General features: G+C 49.1%; 1 protein-coding gene across 3 annotated transcripts in view; it reads right to left on the reverse strand.

Moving 5' to 3' along the window:
* Window positions 1–21419, reverse strand: part of LOC147638579 (putative protein phosphatase 2C 11) — a 110398-nt gene that overhangs the window by 36233 nt on the left and 52746 nt on the right. The window lies entirely within an intron of this gene.

Consider the following 21419-nt stretch of genomic DNA (forward strand, 5'->3'; position numbering starts at 1 on the left):
AATCTATCAAAGTAATTATTGGAATGATGCGCAAAGGAGGTAGGAAAGTGCCAACTCCCTTGGCTTCTTGCCCACTTCCCGTGCCATAGACTCAAAAGTTATATCTACCATTGCATCAGCTTTTCTAGCTTCAATGGCACTTTGCACATGGGGATCTTCATGCAAAAAATTTAACTCTTGCTCTTGTGCCTGCAAAAGTTTTCTCATATGTTCCATTTCAGCCCTCATTGCATCAGGCTCTTGTTCAAGCATGAATGTCTTTCCTCGAGACAGTTGATCCTTTAATTCACTATCATTAACCCTTTCAAGGGGCTTGTGCCTTCCTCGCAGAGCATCGGACCCACGAGAGGCACTAGATGGACCAACTTTCAAACACAAATCCTTTCTAGAAAACATTTATAGCCACGAGAAAGCAGGACAGTAAACAAACAATTGTACACTGTATATGCATCCCCAAATAAGCATTAGCAGGCCAAGTTGTTGAGGGTCATGTAAAAGTAAACAAGTACAAGAAAACTACTCTCTCCAAGAATATGTGACAGAGCATAACTTGTGATAGCACACATACACAAGATCATATATACCACTTGTGACTTGGGAAGAACAAAAAAGAAAACAAATACACAGAAAGAAAGAAAGATTATATTAATGTCTTCTAAAAGAAAGAAATTATATTAATGTCTACAAAAGACCCAAAGGGCCTCACAGACCAAATACACAATATTAAGACCATCAAGGTCTTAACTCGAATATCTGATCCAACAAGAGAAAAACTCCAAAAGAAAGAAAAGTCCTAATCATCTAATAAAGCTACGATGCCACTCATCAAATACATTGATTTCAACTCAAACTCATTTTGGGTTTGGTTTTGCAAAAATCTTCAATGATGGCTCTACCCTCGTGGTAGACTGCCCACTTTCCGTCTTTGCGAGCTGGTCGAACTTTGACTTTTGCAGGCGGCTTCTTGAGTTGCGTCGGGGTCCGTTATTCTAAGAGAGAGAGAGAGAGAGTTCAAGAAAGTCAATATGTTTTGCTTCGTATATTGAAAAGAGATGTCTTAAAAGTGTTGAGACTAACCTTGTTTGTTAAGTTAGCTCCTTGTTTTTATGGTCCTTTTAAAATTACTCATAAGATTAATGACCTAGTATATAGGCTCTCACTTCCTTCTCATTGGAGAATTTATAATTCTTTTCATATTAGTCATTTGAGGCCTTATAGGGGACCAATTCCTACACATCCTGTATATGAGTCTTGTTGACCAAGTAGAAGAACTTCAACCTGAGGCTATTATTGACCATGAGACCACTACTACTCGCACAGGTACTGTATATAATAGATATCTTTTTACCTTCAAAAATCATCCTCTCGCGAAAATGCTAAATGAATACCTGAGCAGTTTTTCCGCGCCTATCAGTCGGCTGTATCCATGTCCTCCTAATGTCCAGCTAAACTAAATCCTGACGGATGAGTCTGGTAATCTCTGTCCGTGTGAGAGTGAGAGAGGGTGCCTCCAGAGAATACTGGAAGGGAGGCAATCTGTCCATGCTAAAACCATGTGCCTGGAACCAAGATGTCATCTGTCCATACCAACAAGCCGTGTCTCCCTGTAAAGCTAACTGTCGGGAGGACTCCAGGGCGAGGCGTGCATATCTGTCTCGGGGGAGATCCCACAAGCCATGTATGTAGGAGACTGATCTCGTAAGAGCCTCAATCACCAGAGGGGCAGCCGCCAGCTCTGCTCGAATAATCTCATGAGGTACCACGGCCTTGGCTCTAATAATCCTAGCAATCATAGATACCAAAGGCCTCTCCATACCTCTCCACCCGCCTGCGCTGTGATGGCCCACTGAAGGTCCCCATATCTGCACTCCATAAAGCATACCTGCGCTGTGATGGCCCACTGAAGGTCCCCATATCTGCACTCCATAAAGCATAGAGAGAGAGAGAGATTAAGCGTCTACTAAAGACCCAATGGGCCTATAAGACCAAAGTGATACAATAATGTCCATGGCATATCTCATCATGGAATAGAAAATAAAAGAAAAAGAAAACATGAACATAGCTATCTCACTGGGGTGATACAAAACTGTCCATGGAAACTCATCATGGAATACTAAGAACATAGGAACATGAGAGCGAGAGAGAGAGAGAGAGAGAGAGAGAGAGAGAGAGAGAGAAGAAAGAAACAAAGAAAGATTTTATTAACGTCTTTCAAAAGACCAAACTCGGCCTATGAGACAAATCAGTGTACCTGTGTGGGGTATCCTCTGTCATCCCAACAAAATGAAAAAGTACTGAACTAAAAAGCTGAATCTGGGTGTGCAATAAGTACAATGAGTGGGGGAGGGAATGGAGCTCTACTACTAGGAGAATGCAAAGCTATATGCATGAGTATACAGTCATGATATGCAACCTAGCTAGCTCCATCCTGTACCATACTGGGGGTATAAAATGGTATACATCAATGAAGGGGGTGTCCACAGCTCCCTGAAGAACATGCCTAGGTCTGCTCTGAAGCGAGCCAGTCGCTCCGCATCCTCTGTGAAACTGAGCTTTGATCTCTGTCATCTCTCTTTGGTAGAGGCGTGGTGTCCGAAAACCACGTGTCCTCTGTCTCCTGCGGGCTCTGAGTGTCTCTGCTCTCTAGAGAGTAATTCCCTGCCGTGTAGGGGCAGGGAGGGGTGGATCTCTGAAAAAATGTAGTAATCTGTATCTGTGGTCCCCCCTCTAGAGCTGTCTAAGCCTGTAATGATGTCTCTCTGTGACGCTGTATGTCTAGAATGAATCTCCCCAGTATGCCCTGGTCTGCTGCCTCAAAGAGCTGGCATAGGGAATGTGGCTCTCTGAATAAAATGGGATCTCTCTCTTTGATGGCTGTATATGCTATGCATCTGCATACATAATGCTCCTCACTCTCCACCTCCTCTCTGCACAATCTGCATACCCTCACCTCTCGGGGGATCCGTGCTGCTCTGCGAGTCTCGATCTCCAATCGATGTGATGAGACTCTAAGCTAACCAATAGCTACTCGGGAGCCGTGTGGTAAAAAGCCCTCCATGTATCTAGGCCTCTCTATAAATCCATCATCAATGATACTCATGAAGTGATTTCTGTAGTACAGCATCTTCGGTGTGGAAGAGGCTGTGTAGGCGATATCCATGTCTCTCGTGTATAGAGCTGCCATAGGTCCTGTCTCAATACTCTGTTCCTCTCACTATGAGAGAGACGGATATGTGGTGCATCCCTATCATACTGGAATGGTAGTAGATGATCCAGGTCTAGGCCATGCTGTGAGAACCAATGTGTGACCTGTGCATACCATGATCCTCTGTCTCCTGCCTCAGCCAGCTATCTAGATGCCTCAAAAGCTCTGTACAACAATCTGTCCTATGGCATCTCTCTGAATCTGTCTAGCAAGCATATAGTCTAGAATATGGCCTCTACCATCATAGGAGGCGCAGCAAACTTTGCTCGGATAATGTCATGAGGTACTGACGGTTTGCTGCGTATCATGTGCGCCATCATGAGGGCCTGTGGTCTCTCTATCTGTGTCCACCAATGGGTAGCAAGGCCTGGCGCCCATACCGCTGCTCCATACATCAATGCCGGTTTGACTAATGTGACAAATAGCCACCCCTTCGTCCGGGGCTCCTAAAAATGTGCCTAGTGGCACTGTCTCTCTAGCATAGCCAATGCTGCATATCCCCATGTCAATCTAGCTCTGGCTGCTGAACCGTAACCCCTAGGTACACGTATAATGTCACCACCTCCACTTGGCGTCCTGCGAGAGCGAATGTCAGCTGACTCTTGCCTTGTCTCAATGTATGAAAGACCATAACCTTGGTTTTCCCAAGGTTCACAGTAAGACGCCTCTGTGTGCAGAAATCATCGAGTGCATGTAGATGCTACTGTAGACCTCCTGGAGACTCAGACACTAATACAATATCATCAACATAAAGCATAATATGTATTGAGCTACCTGCTAGATCAACTCCATCTCCGCCTCCCCGTGTAATGAAGTCAGCCACCTCATCAATGTATAACCCAAATAGCATGGGGATCTGACTCGCCCAAAAACCTGCTCATATAATGCATAGATGCCCCATGTCATATCTGCTGGTATGCCAAGAGACTGCAGGCACTGAAAGAGCCTCTCTCGTGGTACTGTGTCAAATGCCTTGCAGAAATCCACAAAGCAGCAATAGAGCTCTCTCTTCCTCACTCTAGCCTGATCAATAATACATCTCAAAGTGAATACATGGTCAGTGGTAGAGAAAGCTCTCCTGAAGCCTGCCTGCCCTGATGAGCGTAAACCTGCTCGCTCAACATATAAGCTAAGCTCTTGCTCAAACACTGCACCATAGAGTTTGGCCAACACATGGCCAACCATAACCGTCCTGTACTTGCTCTGATCGAGCATATCCCCTGTTTTGTAGATCGGCACAATGGTGTGCATCGTCCACTCCGCAGGCAAACCCTCTACTAGTGCCCTGTTAAACAGGTCTGCAAGAAAAGGAGCCAAAGAATCTACTGCATATATGAGATGCTCACCCTATAGGCCCATATGGTCGGGAGCCCGTCCATGCTGTAGGCAAGAGATAGCTTCCTTTACCATCGAGTGGGTAAAGAAGCTAGCTGTGGTAGGTCGACGCTCCTGTGGTTGAGGTATAGGTGGCTGCTGTGGGGCGTGGTATAGGCCCTCTTCATACGTGTGCCATGTCTGTGGATCTGCAATGGGTGTAGGTGTTCGGAGCTCTATGAAGTGCCGCCATGAGAGAGGGCTATCTCTACTCATGAAGAAATGGAAGATCTCTAGCTCATGTATCTCTGCGAAGGCCCGCCTTTTGCGGCGAGTAAGTCTCCTCATCTCTCTCCTCGACCATCTGTTCTGGGGCATAGTCCCATATCTCGCAGGCTCTCCTCGACCATCTGTTCTGGAGCATAGTCCCAGATCTCGCAGGCCCTCTCCTGAAGCCTACCTGCCCTGATGAGCGTAAACCTGCTCGCTCAGCATATAAGCTAAGCTCTTGCTCAAACACTGCACCATAGAGTTTGGCCAACACATGGCCAACCATAACCATCCTGTAGTTGCTCTGATCGAGCATATCCCCTGTTTTGTGGATCGGCACAATGGTGTGCATCGTCCACTCCGCAGGCAAACCCTCTACTAGTGCCCTGTTAAACAGGTCTGCAAGAAAAGGAGCCAAAGAATCTACTGCATATATGAGATGCTCACCCTATAGGCCCATATGGTCGGCGGCCCGTCCATGCTGTAGGCAGGAGATAGCTTCCTTTACCATCGAGTGGGTAAAGAAGCTAGCTGTGGTAGGTCGAGGCTCTTGTGGTTGAGGTATAGGTGGCTGCTGTGGGGCGTGGTATAGGCCCTCTTCATACGTGTGCCATGTCTGTGGATCTGCAATGGGTGTAGGTGTTCGGAGCTCTATGAAGTGCCGCCATGAGAGAGGGCTATCTCTACTCATGAAGAAATGGAAGATCTCTAGCTCCTGTATCTCTGCGGAGGCCCGCCTTTTGCGGCGAGTAAGTCTCCTCATCTCTCTCCTCGACCATCTGTTCTGGGGCATAGTCCCATATCTCGCAGGCTCTCTCCTGAAGCCTGCCTGCCTTGATGAGCGTAAACCTACTCGCTCAGCATATAAGCTAAGCTCTTGCTCAAACACTGCACCATAGAGTTTGGCCAACACATGGCCAACCATAACCGTCCTGTAGTTGCTCTGATCGAGCATATCCCCTGTTTTGTGGATCGGCACAATGGTGTGCATCGTCCACTCCGCAGGCAAACCCTCTACTAGTGCCCTGTTAAACAAGTCTGCAAGAAAAGGAGCCAAAGAATCTACTGCATATATGAGATGCTCACCCTATAGGCCCATATGGTCGGCGGCCCGTCCATGCTGTAGGCAGGAGATAGCTTCCTTTACCATCGAGTGGGTAAAGAAGCTAGCTGTGGTAGGTCAAGGCTCCTGTGGTTGAGGTATAGGTGGCTGCTGTGGGGCGTGGTATAGGCCCTCTTCATACGTGTGCCATGTCTGTGGATCTGCAATGGGTGTAGGTGTTCGGCGCTCTATGAAGTGCCGCCATGAGAGAGGGCTATCTCTACTCATGAAGAAATGGAAGATCTCTAGCTCCTGTATCTCTGCGGAGGCCCGCCTTTTGCGGCGAGTAAGTCTCCTCATCTCTCTCCTCGACCATCTGTTCTGGGGCATAGTCCCATATCTCGCAGGCTCTCTCCTGAAGCCTGCCTGCCTTGATGAGCGTAAACCTACTCGCTCAGCATATAAGCTAAGCTCTTGCTCAAACACTGCACCATAGAGTTTGGCCAACACATGGCCAACCATAACCGTCCTGTAGTTGCTCTGATCGAGCATATCCCCTGTTTTGTGGATCGGCACAATGGTGTGCATCGTCCACTCCGCAGGCAAACCCTCTACTAGTGCCCTGTTAAACAAGTCTGCAAGAAAAGGAGCCAAAGAATCTACTGCATATATGAGATGCTCACCCTATAGGCCCATATGGTCGGCGGCCCGTCCATGCTGTAGGCAGGAGATAGCTTCCTTTACCATCGAGTGGGTAAAGAAGCTAGCTGTGGTAGGTCAAGGCTCCTGTGGTTGAGGTATAGGTGGCTGCTGTGGGGCGTGGTATAGGCCCTCTTCATACGTGTGCCATGTCTGTGGATCTGCAATGGGTGTAGGTGTTCGGAGCTCTATGAAGTGCCGCCATGAGAGAGGGCTATCTCTACTCATGAAGAAATGGAAGATCTCTAGCTCCTGTATCTCTACGAAGGCCCGTCTTTTGCGGCGAGTAAGTCTCCTCATCTCTCCTCTCGACCATCTGTTCTGGGGCATAGTCCCATATCTCGCAGGCTCTCCTAAGTGGACACGATGTGGGAACTTTTGTAATGCAGCCGTGTGTAGGAGTGATGCCAGCTAGGCTGTAATGGTATCCATAGGTGCCAGGGGATCCATGAGTAGGAGCCCATCCTCTACTCTGCCAGTGTATATGTCTGCCATGTCATGTGTGAAGTAGATGGTAGTGTGTGGCATCAGTATGTGGGGGGCTGGTGATACTGGTGATCCGGCTAGTGAAAATGCCAAGTATGTATGATCTGCCCCAATAGGACGAGGTGGGATGGAGAATGAGGTGACAAGCTGTGATGCCTCCAAAGACCCCATAATGTAGTCTACCACCGTGCCTCCGGTCCGTGTATGACCCCCATGTGGGAAGCATGTCAGCCCTCCTAATCCCGGCCACTGTAGCATTTCGTTATAAACAACGAGACGATGCCTGGCTCCCAACTCTAGTAAGTGGTCCCCATAATGTCCTCTGTCTGGTCCAGTGTCCTCTGATGCCCGACTAGCCCCTATCTCCTCTGGATCCACAGAGTGGAGGATCTCCATGTCATCATAGTCATACACCTCACACTGTCTGCTCTGTGTGTGGGCATTGAAGTCACCCGTAAGAAATACCTCCCCTAGTGTAGAATAATGCATAATCTCCTCTGACAGACAAGTGTATGGCGAGGCTCCTGTCTCCTCCTCCTGTGGCATGTCCTCTGTAATGACATAGGAGGATCCTGATGGAGGAAAGTAGCATAGGGCTATGTATATAACCCTGTCCTGTGAGAGTTGTAAGCTGATCCACATGTATCTGGCCCCTCTGGATCCTGTGCTACCACTCTCAGTCTCCCCTGTAGCTCTCGTCTGAATAGAACTGCTACTCCCCCCGACCCTCTCGAGGTACCCTGGCGTGTGGTCCTCCTGTATGCTGACTCCCACTGGAATCCCTCTACTCGAGGTAGCCCTCTCTTTGGGCTCTGATGTGTCTCTGTCAGAAGTATGATGTCTCTTCTCACCATAACATGCTCCCGTCTGAGTAGAACTGCTACTGCCCCCGACCCTCTCCAGGTACCCTGGCGTGTGGTCCTCCTATATGCTGACTCCCACTGGAATCCCTCTACTCAAGGTAGCCCTCTCTTTGGGCTCTAATGTGTCTCTGTCAGAAGTATGATGTCTCTCCTCACCATAACATGCTCCAGTCCTCCAGGCTGCACCCATAGTGAACCATTACAGTTCCATACTGCCATGTGTAGCTCTGTCAGTGGCCTGGTCTGTGTCCCATAGGCCCCAAACCGCTAATCCATGGGCCGGGCATCAATGATGACCCGACCATCTCGATAGAAGGCCTTCTTGCCTTCTCTCCTCGCGTGTAAGACTCGTGGCATGCAAGCTCTCCTATGCTCTAGCTACATCCTCGTGAGATCATCATCCAAGAAAATAGGAGCTCCCTCTAAGCCTCGTAGTATGACCCTCTTCCTCATGAAGATGGTGCTCGCGTGTAAGACTCGTGGCATGCAAGCTCTCCTATGCTCTAGCTACATCCTCGTGAGATCATCATCCAAGAAAATAGGAGCTCCCTCTAAGCCTCGTAGTATGACCCTCTTCCTCATGAAGATGGTGCGTGCCTCCACATCCCGAAACTGTATGATGAGAGCTCTCTTCATGACACTTCAAGCTTTGAGAAAGGGGGGTTTCCCTCATGTGAGTATCCAAGTCGTGTGCATAGTGTCCGCCCACCCCCCTCGGGGGTAGAGTCGGCTACCTCGGGAATCCCCGTGACTCGCATTGAGTCTACGAGCATGTCGCATCCGCTGCTCCTCAATGGTGGTCTCGACGATTTGGAGCCCTTCTTTTTGGACATCCTCTTTCACTTCCTTTTTTATGTTCCTCTTCACCACTTCTACCCAACCCTCCCTTGTTGCCTCCATCTTACCTTCTAGGCTCTTGGTGATTGCCTAGGTGAGTTCCTCTTTGATGGCCTCTTTGTCAACTTCCACAATCTCCCCCTCCTCCCGTGGTGGTCGGTCCCGTAGACAGATCACCTCCACTTTGAGGATGTCGATTTCCTCCTTAATAGTGTCTCATTCCTTCTTCCATCCTTCTTTCTCCTCTTTCCATGCTTCTTTCTCCTTCTTCCCTCCTTCCTTCTCTTTCTCCCTCTCCTCCCAAGTCTCCTTCTCCCTTTTCCAAGCTTCCTTCTCTTTTTGTAAAGCTTCGATCTCCTTCTCGACTTTGGAAAGTCAGTTGATGATGATGTTGATGGCGGAGTCCGCCGTCTTCTTGTTTTCTCTGATGGAGATGTTCAGCTTATCCTCCATTTTGACTATCTCCTCTTTGCTTGCACCCTTGGCCATGTCGATGTACCTCGAAGAGATAGAACCCTAACACTTATGCTGCTGCGTTGGAGGCCTGAGCAAGGGTGGATGAGGAAAGGGTAGCGAACATAACCTGGATTGGGCTGGGGGCTTCACATGGCAGCAGCAGAGCAGCACAGGCGGTGACCAAAACGAAGCGACGGGGAGGGGATGCGTAGGCGACGGGGAGAGGGAAAGCACAGGCGATGGGCGACGGGGAGACAAAGAGAGAGACGCGACGGGGAGAGAGATGCGAAGGCGACAGGAGAGATAGAGAGAGAAAGAGAGGTGGGCAGTGGGGAGAGAGCGAGGTGGGAGAGAGAGAGAGAGAGAGAGAGAGAGAGAGAGAGGGCAGGGGGGCTGGCGGGAGAGAGGGCAGGGGGGAGCGTTGCCGCAAAGGGGGCTGGCACAAAGGGGGTTGTTGGCAGGAGGGGGCGGTAGAGGGGGGCGAGGGGCTGGCGCGAGAGGGCGCAGAGGGGGGGGGGAAGAGAGAGAGAGAGAGAGAGAGAGAGAGAGAGAGAGAGAGAGAGAGAGAGAGAAAGAAAGAAAGAAAGAAAGATTTTATTAACGTCTTCCAAAAGACCGAACTCGGCCTATGAGACAAATCGGAGTACCTGTATGGGGTATCCTCTGTCATCCCAACAAAATGAAAAAGTACTGAATAAAAAAGCTGAATCTGGGTGTGCAGGGGATGGAGCTCTATTACTAGGAGAATGCAAAGCTATATGCATGGAGTATACAATCATGATATGCAACCTAGCTAGCTCCATCCTGTACCATACTGGGGGTATAAAATGGTATACATCAGTGAAGGGGGTGTCCACAGCTCCCTGAAGAACATGCCTGGGTGTGCTCTGAAGCGAGCCAGTCGCTCCGCACCCTCTCTGTGAAACTGAGCTCTGATCTCTGTCATCTCTCTCTGGTATAGGCGTGGTGTCCGAAAGCCAGGTGTCCTCTGTCTCCTGCAGGCTCTAAGTGTCTCTGCTCTCTGGAGAGTAATCCCCTGCCGTGTAGGGGCTGGGAGGGGTATGGATCTCTGGAAAAATGTAGTAATCTGTGTCTGTCGCCCCCCCTCTGGAGCTGTCTGAGCCTGTAATAATGTCTCTCTGTGGCGCTGTATGTCTAGAATTTATCTCCCTAGTATGCGCTGGTCTGCTGTCTCAAAGATCTGGCGTAGGGAATGTGGCTCTCTGAATAAAATGGGATATCTCTCTCTGATGGCTGTATATGCTCTGCATCTGCATACATAATGCTCCTCACTCTCCACCTCCTCTCTGCACAATCTGCATACCCTCTCCTCTCGGGGAATCCGTGCTGCTCTGCCAGTCTCAATCTCCAATCGGTGTGATGAAACTCTGAGCTGACCAATAGCCACTCGGGAGCCGTGTGGTAAAAAGCCCTCCATGTATCTAGGCCTCTCTATAAATCCATCATCAGTGATACTCATGAAGTGATCTCTGTAGTATAGCATCTTCGGTGGAAAAGGCTGTGTAGGCGATATCCATGTCTCTCGTGTATAGAGCTGCCATAGATCCTGTCTCAATACTCTGTTCCTCTCACTATGAGAGAGACGGATATGTGGTGCATCCCTGTCATACTGGAATGGTGGTAGATGATCCATGTCTAGGCCATGCTGTGAGAACCAATGTGTGACCTGTGCATACCATGATCCTCTGTCTCCTGCCTCAGCCAACTGTCTAGATGCCTGAAAAGCTCTGTATGATAATCAGTCATGTGGCATCTCTCTGAATCTGTCTAGCAGGCATATAGTCTGGAATATGGCCTCTACCATCATAGGAGGCGCAGCAAACTCTGCTCGCATAATGTCATGAGGTACTGACGGTTTGCTGCGTATCATGCGTGCCATCATGAGGGCCTGTGGTCTCTCTATCTGTGTCCACCAATGAGTAGCAAGGCCTGGCGCCCATACTGCTGCTCCATACATCAATGCCGGTGTGACTAATGTGTCAAATAGCCACCCCTTCGTCCGGGGCTCCTGAAAATGCGCCTGGTGGCACTGTCTCTCTAGCATAGCCAATGCTGCATATCCCCGTGTCAATCTAGCTCTGGCTGCTGAACCCATGGTAAAGAGTGTGGCTGCTGCAGAGAAGGTAACCCCTAGGTACACGTATGATGTCACCACCTCCCCCTGGCATCCTGCGAGAGTGAATGTCAGCTGACTCTTGCCCTGTCTCGATGTATGAAAGACCATAACCTTGGTTTTCCCAAGGTTCACAGTAACGTCTTTAAAAGGCCAAAATGACCTATGAGACCAAAAAGGTTACAACAATTGGTGGATCTGATACAATGTCTGTGTAAGGAAAGCTAAAAACAACTAAACAACTAACTGAAACTGAAACAACTATGAGAAAAAGTACGGTACCAAGAACTCCTAATGGAAAACATCTAGATGGCGGATATCCTCAATGTCCTCCATGGTGAGTACTCTCACTGGACGTCTCCCATGCCGTGCTAGTATGGTCCTGATCCTCTGTTGTAGTCTCCGCCGGTGTCGAGATGGGCCTCTCATCTTGGGGCGCCTGGACCGCCCCAACTCTATAGCCCGATCAATCAGTGTACCTCTGGTGCGGCTGTACTCTGGGGCTAGCTGCAATGCCTGCTGACCTGACTGCTCAATCTCTGGTCGAAAGAAGTCTGTAATCTGCCTCTGTAGGTGTCTCTCCCTCTCTGATCCCCTCCCTCTCAGGAGACCCTCTCTATGTCTACGCAGCTCCAGCAAGTACAATCCAAGGCATCTCTGATCCTGGTATCTCATGACTCTAGAAAGTGGTCCAAAGCCCTCTCTGAACAGGCAGTGAAAACGGCCTCGTATCTCATAATATACTGGACAGTGACATATGTAATGTAACTCTGTCTCTGGCTCCATCTGGCACAGCTGACAAATCCTGGCCTCAGCTGGTACTCCTCTGAATCTGCCAGTCTCAATCTCTAGCTGGTGTGAGGATGTGCGCATCTGACCAATAGCACACCGTACCCCATGAGAAAGATGAGTATCCATGTAGCTGGGTCTAATCACAAACCCATCCTCCGTGAGCTGGAGAAGATGATCTCTATAGAAAGCCATCTTCGTACCAAGCTCGTGTGTCGGCTGTATCCATGTCCTCCTAGTGTCCAGCTGAGTCAAGTCTTGCCTGATAAGTCTGGTAATCTCTGCCCGTGTGAGAGAGAGGGAGGGTGCATCCAGGAAGTACTGAAATGGAGCTAGCCTGTCCATACTAAAGCCATGCAGTTGGAACCAAGCTGTCATCTGTGCATAACAACATGATCCGTCTCCCTGTGATGCCACCTGTCGTGAAGACTCCAGGGCTAAGCGAGCATATCTGTCTCTAGGGAGAGCCCAAGTGCTATGTATAAAGGAGACTGATCGAGTGAGTGCCTCTACTACCAATGGGGGGGCAGCCATCTCTGCACGGATAATATCATGTGGTACGGAGGCCTTGGCCCTAATCATCCAAGAAATCATAGAAACCAAGGACCTCTCCATACGTCTCCATCCATCAGTGCTACCAGCTCGGCTGTGGTGATCCACTGAGGGTCCCCATATCTCCACTCCATACAGCATGGCTGAAGTGACCAAAGTGTCAAAGAGCCACAGCTTTGTTCGAGGTTCCTGATACTGAACCTGCGAACACATCCTCTCTAGTCTCCCCAATGCTGCATAAGCTCTGGTCAATCTGGTCTCGGCTGCTCTCCTCAAGGAAAATAGTGGGCCACTAAAAACCACACCAAGGTAAGTATATGCATCTGTATACTCCACTGTCTCCTGACCATATGTAAAGGTGGGCATTGACCTCCTAACCCACTGTGCTATGGTGTTAAACACCATCACCTTGGTTTTACCAAGGTTAACAGACAATCCACTGTCCTCTGCAAACATGTGCAATGCATCCAAATGACGCTGCATCCCCTCTGGAGAATCTGAGATCAGCACAATATCATCAACATACAATAACAGCGGAATCCATGTCCCTGCTAGCTGTGCTCCTCTGTCACCCTCCCGCTCCACAGAGTCCGTAACCTCATCCACATACATCCCAAATAAGGTGGGGGAAAGGGGGCAGCCCTGTTTCACCCCAATAGTGGAGTGAACCATCTCAGATATACCCTGGGTAGTACGTACCTGCCCCACAACTGTCCTGTATAAAACCATGATTCCCCAAATCAGCTCTGTGGGCACTCCCATCTCCTGTAGTCTGCGCATCAGTCTGGCTCTCGATACTGTGTCAAAAGCTTCGCGGAAATCCACAAAGCAACAATAAATCCTCCAGCCACATAATCTGCCCTCCTCAATAATAGCTCTGACTGTCAAGAAATAGTCAAGAGTGGAGAAACCTCTCCTGAACCCTGCCTGCCCTGATGCACGTATGCCCTCTCTCTCTGCCCATCTACTCAGCTCCTGCTCAAAAATAGATGCACATAATCTAGCCAATGTGTGACCAATCATGATGGTACGATAATTCCCAGGAAGCATGGAATCCCCTGACTTGAAGATAGGCACAATCGTGGACATATTCCAAGTCTCAGGAAAACCCTCACACATGGCTCGGTTAAACATCATAGCAATAAGCTCTGCAAGCATATTTCTGGCATGAGAAAAGTGCTCTGCTACCAAACCATCATGATCATATGCTCTCCCAGTCCTCATCCTGTCAATAGCTTTCCTTACCATCTCAGCAGTAAAGAAAGCACACGTCTCTGGGCATGGCTCCGATGGGTCTGGCAGGGGCGGCTGTCCTGGTGCTGTGTACAGGGATGCTGCATACTCACCCCAAATCTCTGTGGAGGTAATGGCTGGTGATGGTGAATGCTCATGGAACAGTCTCCATGCCTCGCCTGAGTCCTGACTCATATAAACAACTGGTACAAATCCCTCTCTAACTGAGCAAGATAAGCCCTCTTCTTCCGTCGCACTAGGTGCCGGAAGGTTATCCGTGACTGTCTGTGAGCGGTAACACCCATGAGCACCTCTCTCTGTAATCTGATCCTCATCTCTCTGCACTCCTCATCATACCAACTGTTCTGGGGCATGTTCCCAGATCGTCTCCGTGTAGGCTGACTATGGGGATATGCCTCTGATGCTGCAGCATGAAGCGTCTCTATCAATATCTGAGTGAGCTGATCTAATGGCCGTCCCGGCTCCTCGGCACATAGGCGTCTGTATATCTCATCCGTGTATACGGTGTCAGTCTCCCTCGTAAAGGTATAACGAGTGTGTGTGGAGACCTGTCCCAATGGAGCGGTGCTGAACTGAAATGTGAGAGTGAAGGACAAGATAGCATGATCCACTGCTATTCCAACCGGCCTAGTGCCTACCATAAAATCCTGAAAAGAGGGAATGAGACTGGGCTGAGCCATAACATAGTCCACTGTACTAGCACCATGCCGATGTGGAAAGCTAGTGAAACCGCCCGATGTCGGGAATCTCTGTCGGCCATTCAGGATGGCCAATCATGTGCAGTCCCCATGTCTATCAAATACCGCCCATACACTCTATGTTCCTCATCCTGTGAGAGTCTAGATAGGCCCATATCCCTAACATCAAGCTCCCTCAACATCTCCTCTAAGGTATCATAAAATACTGTCTGGCTATGAGCGGTCCTGGCATTGAAGTCTCCCAAGAGAATGATGTCACCATCCTTGGAGAACTCCCAAATGTCATCATCCAAAATAGAAAAGGGAGACTGCCCGCTAGGTGATGCATACACTCATGTACTAGGAGCAAAATAGCATATAGCAATGTAGAGATATCTCCTGGTCTCTGCCCTCAGACTAACCCAATGTAGAGAGAGAGAGAGAGAGAGAGAAAGAGAGAGAAATGAAATGATATATTAACGTCTTCAAAAGGCCAAAATGACCTATGAGACCAAAAAGGTTACAACAATTGGTGGATCTGATACAATGTCTGTGTAAGGAAAGCTAAAAATAACTAAACAACTAACTGAAACTGAAACAACTATGAGTAAAAGTACGGTACTAGGAGCTCCTAATGGATAACATCTGGGAAGAAAACTCCAGCAACAAAGGTAAGCATCATACACATCACTATCCAAAGATGTCTCTCATCGGTCAATGGCGGATATCCTCAATGTCCTCCATGGTGAGTACTCTGACTGGACGTCTCCCATGCCGTGCTAGTATGGTCCTGATCCTCTGTTGTAGTCTCCGCCGGTGTCGAGATTGGCCTCTCATCTTGGGGCGCCTGGACCGCCCCAGCTCTATAGCCCGATCAATCAGTGTACCTCTGGTGCGGCTGTACTCTGGGGCTAGCTGCAATGCCTGCTGACCTGACTGCTCAATCTTTGGTCGAAAGAAGTCTGTAATCTGCCTCTGTAGGTGTCTCTCCCTCTCTGATCCCCTCCCTCTCAGGAGACCCTCTCTATGTCTACGCAGCTCCAGCAAGTACAATCCAAGGCATCTCTGATCCTGGTATCTCATGACTCTAGAAAGTGGTCCAAAGCCCTCTCTGAACAGGCAGTGAAAACGGCCTCGTATCTCATAATATACTGGACAGTGACATATGTAATGTAACTCTGTCTCTGGCTCCATCTGGCACAGCTGACAAATCCTGGCCTCAGCTGGTACTCCTCTGAATCTGCCAGTCTCAATCTCTAGCTGGTGTGAGGATGTGCGCATCTGACCAATAGCACACCGTACCCCATGAGAAAGATGAGTATCCATGTAGCTGGGTCTAATCACAAACCCATCCTCCGTGAGCTGGAGAAGATGATCTCTATAGAAAGCCATCTTCGTACCAAGCTCGTGTGTCGGCTGTATCCATGTCCTCCTAGTGTCCAGCTGAGTCAAGTCCTGCCTGATAAGTCTGGTAATCTCTGCCCGTGAGAGAGAGAGGGAGGGTGCATCCAGGGAGTACTGAAATGGAGCTAGCCTGTCCATACTAAAGCCATGCAGTTGGAACCAAGCTGTCATCTGTGCATAACAACATGATCCGTCTCCCTGTGATGCCAACTGTCGTGAAGACTTCAGGGCTAAGCGAGCATATCTGTCTCTAGGGAGAGGCCAAGTGCTATGTATAAAGGAGACTGATCGAGTGAGTGCCTCTACTACCAATGAGGAGGCAGCCATCTCTGCACGGATAATATCATGTGGTACGGAGGCCTTGGCCATAATCATCCGGGAAATCATAGAAACCAAGGACCTCTCCATACGTCTCCATCCATCAGTGCTACTAGCTCGGCTATGGTGATCCACTGAGGGTCCCCATATCTCCACTCCATACAGCATGGCTGAAGTGACCAAAGTGTCAAAGAGCCACAGCTTTGTTCGAGGTTCCTGAAACTGAACCTGCGAACACATCCTCTCTAGTCTCCCCAATGCTGCATAAGCTCTGGTCAATCTGGTCTCGGTTGCTCTCCTCAAGGAAAATAGTGGGCCACTAAAAACCACACCAAGGTAAGTATATGCATCTGTATACTCCACTGTCTCCTGACCATATGTAAAGGTGGGCATTGACCTCCTAACCCACTGTGCTGTGGTGTTAAACACCATCACCTTGGTTTTACCAGGGTTAACAGACAATCCACTGTCCTCTGCAAACATGTGCAATGCATCCAAATGACGCTGCATCCCCTCTGGAGAATCTGAGATCAGCACAATATCATCAGCATACAATAACAGCAGAATCCATGTCCCTGCTAGCTGTGCTCCTCTGTCACCCTCCCGCTCTACATAGTCCGAAACCTCATCCACATACATCCCAAATAAGGTGGGGGAAAGGGGGCAGCCCTGTTTCACCCCAATAGTGGAGTGAACCATCTCAGATATACCCTGGGTAGTACGTACCTGCCCCACAACTGTCCTGTACAAAGCCATGATTCCCCAAATCAGCTCTGTGGGCACTCCCATCTCTTGTAGTCTGTGCATCAGCCTGGCTCTCGGTACTGTGTCAAAAGCTTTGCGGGAATCCACAAAGCAACAATAAATCCTCCTGCCATATAATCTGCCCTCCTCAATAATAGCTCTGAGTGTCAAGATATGGTCAAGAGTGGAGAAACCTCTCCTGAACCCTGCCTGCCCTGATGCACGTATGCCCTCTCTCTCTGCCCATCTACTCAACTCCTGCTCAAGAATAGATGCATATAATCTAGCCAATGTGTGACCAATCATGATGGTACGATAATTCCCAAGAAGCATGGGATCCCCTAACTTGAAGATAGGCACAATCGTGGACATATTCCAAGTCTCAGGAAAACCCTCACACATGGCTCGGTTAAACATCATAGCAATAAGCTCTGCAAGCATATCTCTGGCATGAATAAAGTGCTCTGCTACCAAACCATCATGATCATATGCTCTCCCAGTCCTCATCCTGTCAATAGCTTTCCTTACCATCTCAGCAGTAAAGAAAGCACATGTCTCTAGGCATGGCTCCGATGGGTCTGGCAGGGGCGGCTGTCCTGGTGCTGTGTACAGGGATGCTGCATACTCACCCCAAATCTCTGTGCAGGTAATGGCTGGTGATGGTGAATGCTCATGGAATAGTCTCCATGCCTCGCCTGAGTCCTGACTCATAAATAACTGGTACAAATCCCTCTCTAACTGAGCAAGATAAGCCCTCTTCTTCCGTCGCACTAGGTGCCGGAAGGTAATCCATGACTGTCTGTGAGTGGTAACACCCATGAGCACCTCTCTCTGTAATCTGATCCTTATCTCTCTGCACTCATCATACCAACCGTTCTGGGGCATGTTCCCAGATCGTCTCCGTGTAGGCTGACTATGGGGATATGCCTCTGATGCTGCAGCATGAAGCGTCTCTATCAATATCTGAGTGAGCTCATCTAATGGCCGTCCCGGCTCCTCGGCACATAGGCGACTGTATATCTCATCCGTGTATACGGTGTCAGTCTCCCTCGTAAAGGTATAACGAGTGTGTGTGGAGACCTGTCCCAATAAAGCGGTGCTGAACTGAAATGTGAGAGTGAAGGACAAGATAGCATGATCCACTGCTATTCCAATCGGCCTAGTGCCTACCATAAAATCTTGAAAAGAGGGAATGAGACTGGGCTGAGCCATAACATAGTCCAGTGTACTAGCACCATGCCGATGTGGAAAGCTAGTGAAACCGCCCGATGTCGAGAATCTCTGTAGGCCATTCAGGATGGCCAATCCATGTGCAGTCCCCATGTCTATCAAATACCGCCCATACACTCTATGTTCCTCATCCTGTGAGAGTCTAGATAGGCCCATATCCCTAACATCAAGCTCCCTCAACATCTCCTCTGAGGTATCATAAAATATTGTCTGGTTATGGGCGGTCCTAGCATTGAAGTCCCCCAAGAGAATGATGTCACCATCCCTGGAGAACTCCCAAATGTCATCATCCAAAATAGAAAAGGGAGACTGCCCACTAGGTGATGCATACACTGATATACTAGGAGCAAAATAGCATATAGCAATGTAGAGATATCTGCCAATCTCTACCCTCAGTCTAACCTACATGTACCTAGCATGCTCATCTCTGCGGACTATATGTATCAGTGGCTGTAGCTCCTCTCTAAACAATATTGCCACTCCTCTTGAGCCCCGTCCTCTATGCTCTGAACGAGTCTCCTGTCTACAAGCTGTCTCCCATCGGTATCCACTAACATGTGGCATGGACTGTCCAGGAGCCTGATGCATCTCACAGTAGAAGATGATGTCCCTCCCAATGAAACTATCCTCAAAAGCCCCTACATCAAGGCGTAGAGATCCATTACAATTCCAAGTAGCAACTTTGAGTGTAGTCCCATAGGTCTCGCGCCGTCATGAAGAGTGCCTCTCCATAATCACCACTCTACCATCTCTATAGAAGGCCACTTTCCCTTTCTCTCGGGCTGCCCTCATCTCGGGCATAACTTCTTTCATGTGGGCAAGTTGCGAGAGTGTGAGGTCATCTCCAAGAAATATTCCCGTTTGCTTGAGTGTAGGACGTCTCTTCAAGAAGTCCTTCTTCGCTTCCATGGAGGGGAAACGAATGATAAGTGCTCTCTCCTTAGAAGAAGATTCACCACTACCTTCTCTCTTCTTTCCCACTCTCCATGCCTTTGTGTGCGTGGCTTCAATGCCCATCATAGAGAAGAGCTCCTTGGTTTCCCCTTCCGCATCATCACGATCTTTTAGACCGGATACTCGTACATGTAAGGCCTGGGTCTTCCTCCTTTGCTCCTCTTCAAGGGTCATGTTGATGATGGTGGGAGTGGGGATGGGTGGCGATTCTTTACCTTTCCCTTTCTTGGCAACCTCGATCAATTTCTTGGCCTCGTCCATCTTCTTTTGTGTCTTTGTGATCACCTCCACCCATGAAGATGTCTTCTCTTTATGTTGCTCCTCCTCTCAAATGATTCTCATTTGTTCCTTGATGGTATTCAGCTCTTCAATAAAGGAGGGCTGAAATTCTCCATCCTCAAGCTTGCTTTTTGAAGTGGCTTCCAACTCCTTTTTGAGGGCTGAGATTTCAGCCGCTTGACTTTTAGCATGCAGTTTGGCCTCCACTAGTTCCTCCTTTAAGGAGGAAATCTCAGCCTCTTGCTTGGATGTTCTCGACTCGAGCTCTTGGATTTTGTCAAATCCCTTCTCGAGTTTGGAGAGGCGGTTTATGATGGCGGTAATGGAAGAGTCGACCATCTTCTTGTTTTCTTTGATAATTGTGCCGAGCTTGTCCTCCACTTTCACAAGCTCCTCTTTAAACCCGGTCTTGGCCATGACTTTTTGCAAAACTTCTCACAGCCAATGGATTCAAAATTAATCCATGACACAAGCGCGAAACAACAGCAGCAGCAGGGAGAGAGAGGGGTTCAAGCCGAGAGTTATGTTGCTGCCTTGGGGGCCTGAGGAAGGGTGGGTGGGGAAAGGGGGGCAGAGGAACAGAACAAAACGAACGAAAAGGGGAGGCGGACAGGAACAGCGATGAGAGAGAGATAGCAAACACGCGGGCAGAGGAACAGAACAGCGATGAGAGAGCGATGAGAGCGAAACAGGCGGGCAGGGGCGAAAAGGGGAAAAGGGTCGTTTTGTTCTGTTCCTCTGCCCCCCTTTCCCCACCCACCCTTCCTCAGGCCCCAAGGGGAGGCGGACAGGAACAGCGATGAGAGAGAGATAGCAAACAGGCGGGCAGAGGAACAGAACAACGATGAGAGAGCAATGCGAGCGAAACAGGAAGGCAGGGGCGAAAAGGGGGAAAGGGGAGGCGGGCAGGAACAACGATGAGAGAGAGATAGCGAACAGGCGGGCAGAGGAACAGAACAGCGATGAGAGAGAGAGAGCAAGATTTTATTAACGTCTTCCAAAAGACCGAACTCGGCCTATGAGACAAATCAGTGTACCTGTGTGGGGTATCCTCTGTCATCCCAACAAAATGAAAAAGTACTGAACTAAAAAGCTGAATCTGGGTGTGCAATAAGTACAATGAGTGGGGGAGGGGATGGAGCTCTACTACTAGGAGAATGCAAAGCTATATGCATAGAGTATACAATCATGATATGCAACCTAGCTAGCTCCATCCTGTACCATACTAGGGGTTTTAAATGGTATACATCAATGAAGGGGGTGTCCACAGCTCCCTGAAGAACATGCCTGGGTTTGCTCTGAAGCGAGTCAGTCGCTCCACACCCTCTCTGTGAAACTGAGCTCTGATCTCTGTCACCTCTCTCTGGAATAGGCGTGGTGTCCGAAAGCCAGGTGTCCTCTGTCTCCTGCAGGCTCTGAGTGTCTCTGCTCTCTAGAGAGTAATTCCCTACTGTGTAGGGAATGGGAGTGGGATGGATCTCTGAAAAAATGTAGTGATCTGTGTCTGTCGTCCCCCCTCTCGAGCTGTCTGAGCCTGTAACGATCTCTCTCTGTGATGCTGTATATCTAGAATGAATCTCCCCAGTATGCGCTGGTCTCCTGCCTCAAAGATTTGGGGTAGGGAAAGTGGCTCTCTGAATAAAATGGGATATCTCTCTCTGATGGCTGTATATGCTCTACATCTGCATACATAATGCTCCTCACTCTCCACCTCCTCTCTGCACAATCTGCATACCCTCTCCTCTCGGGGAATCCGTGCTGCTCTACCAGTCTCGATCTCCAATCGATGTGATGAGACTCTAAGCTGACCGATATCAGAACGTCCTCTAAGCTCAGCTGATCTCACATCTACATCCCCAAGACCTCTCCAGATCCTTTGCTGAAGCCTGGTCACCTTCTGACCCCCCAGCTG

Source organism: Cibotium barometz, chromosome 5, assembly GCF_041138505.1.
Source record: "Cibotium barometz isolate CiBa-2024 chromosome 5, ASM4113850v1, whole genome shotgun sequence".
Classification (NCBI taxonomy): domain Eukaryota; kingdom Viridiplantae; phylum Streptophyta; class Polypodiopsida; order Cyatheales; family Cibotiaceae; genus Cibotium; species Cibotium barometz.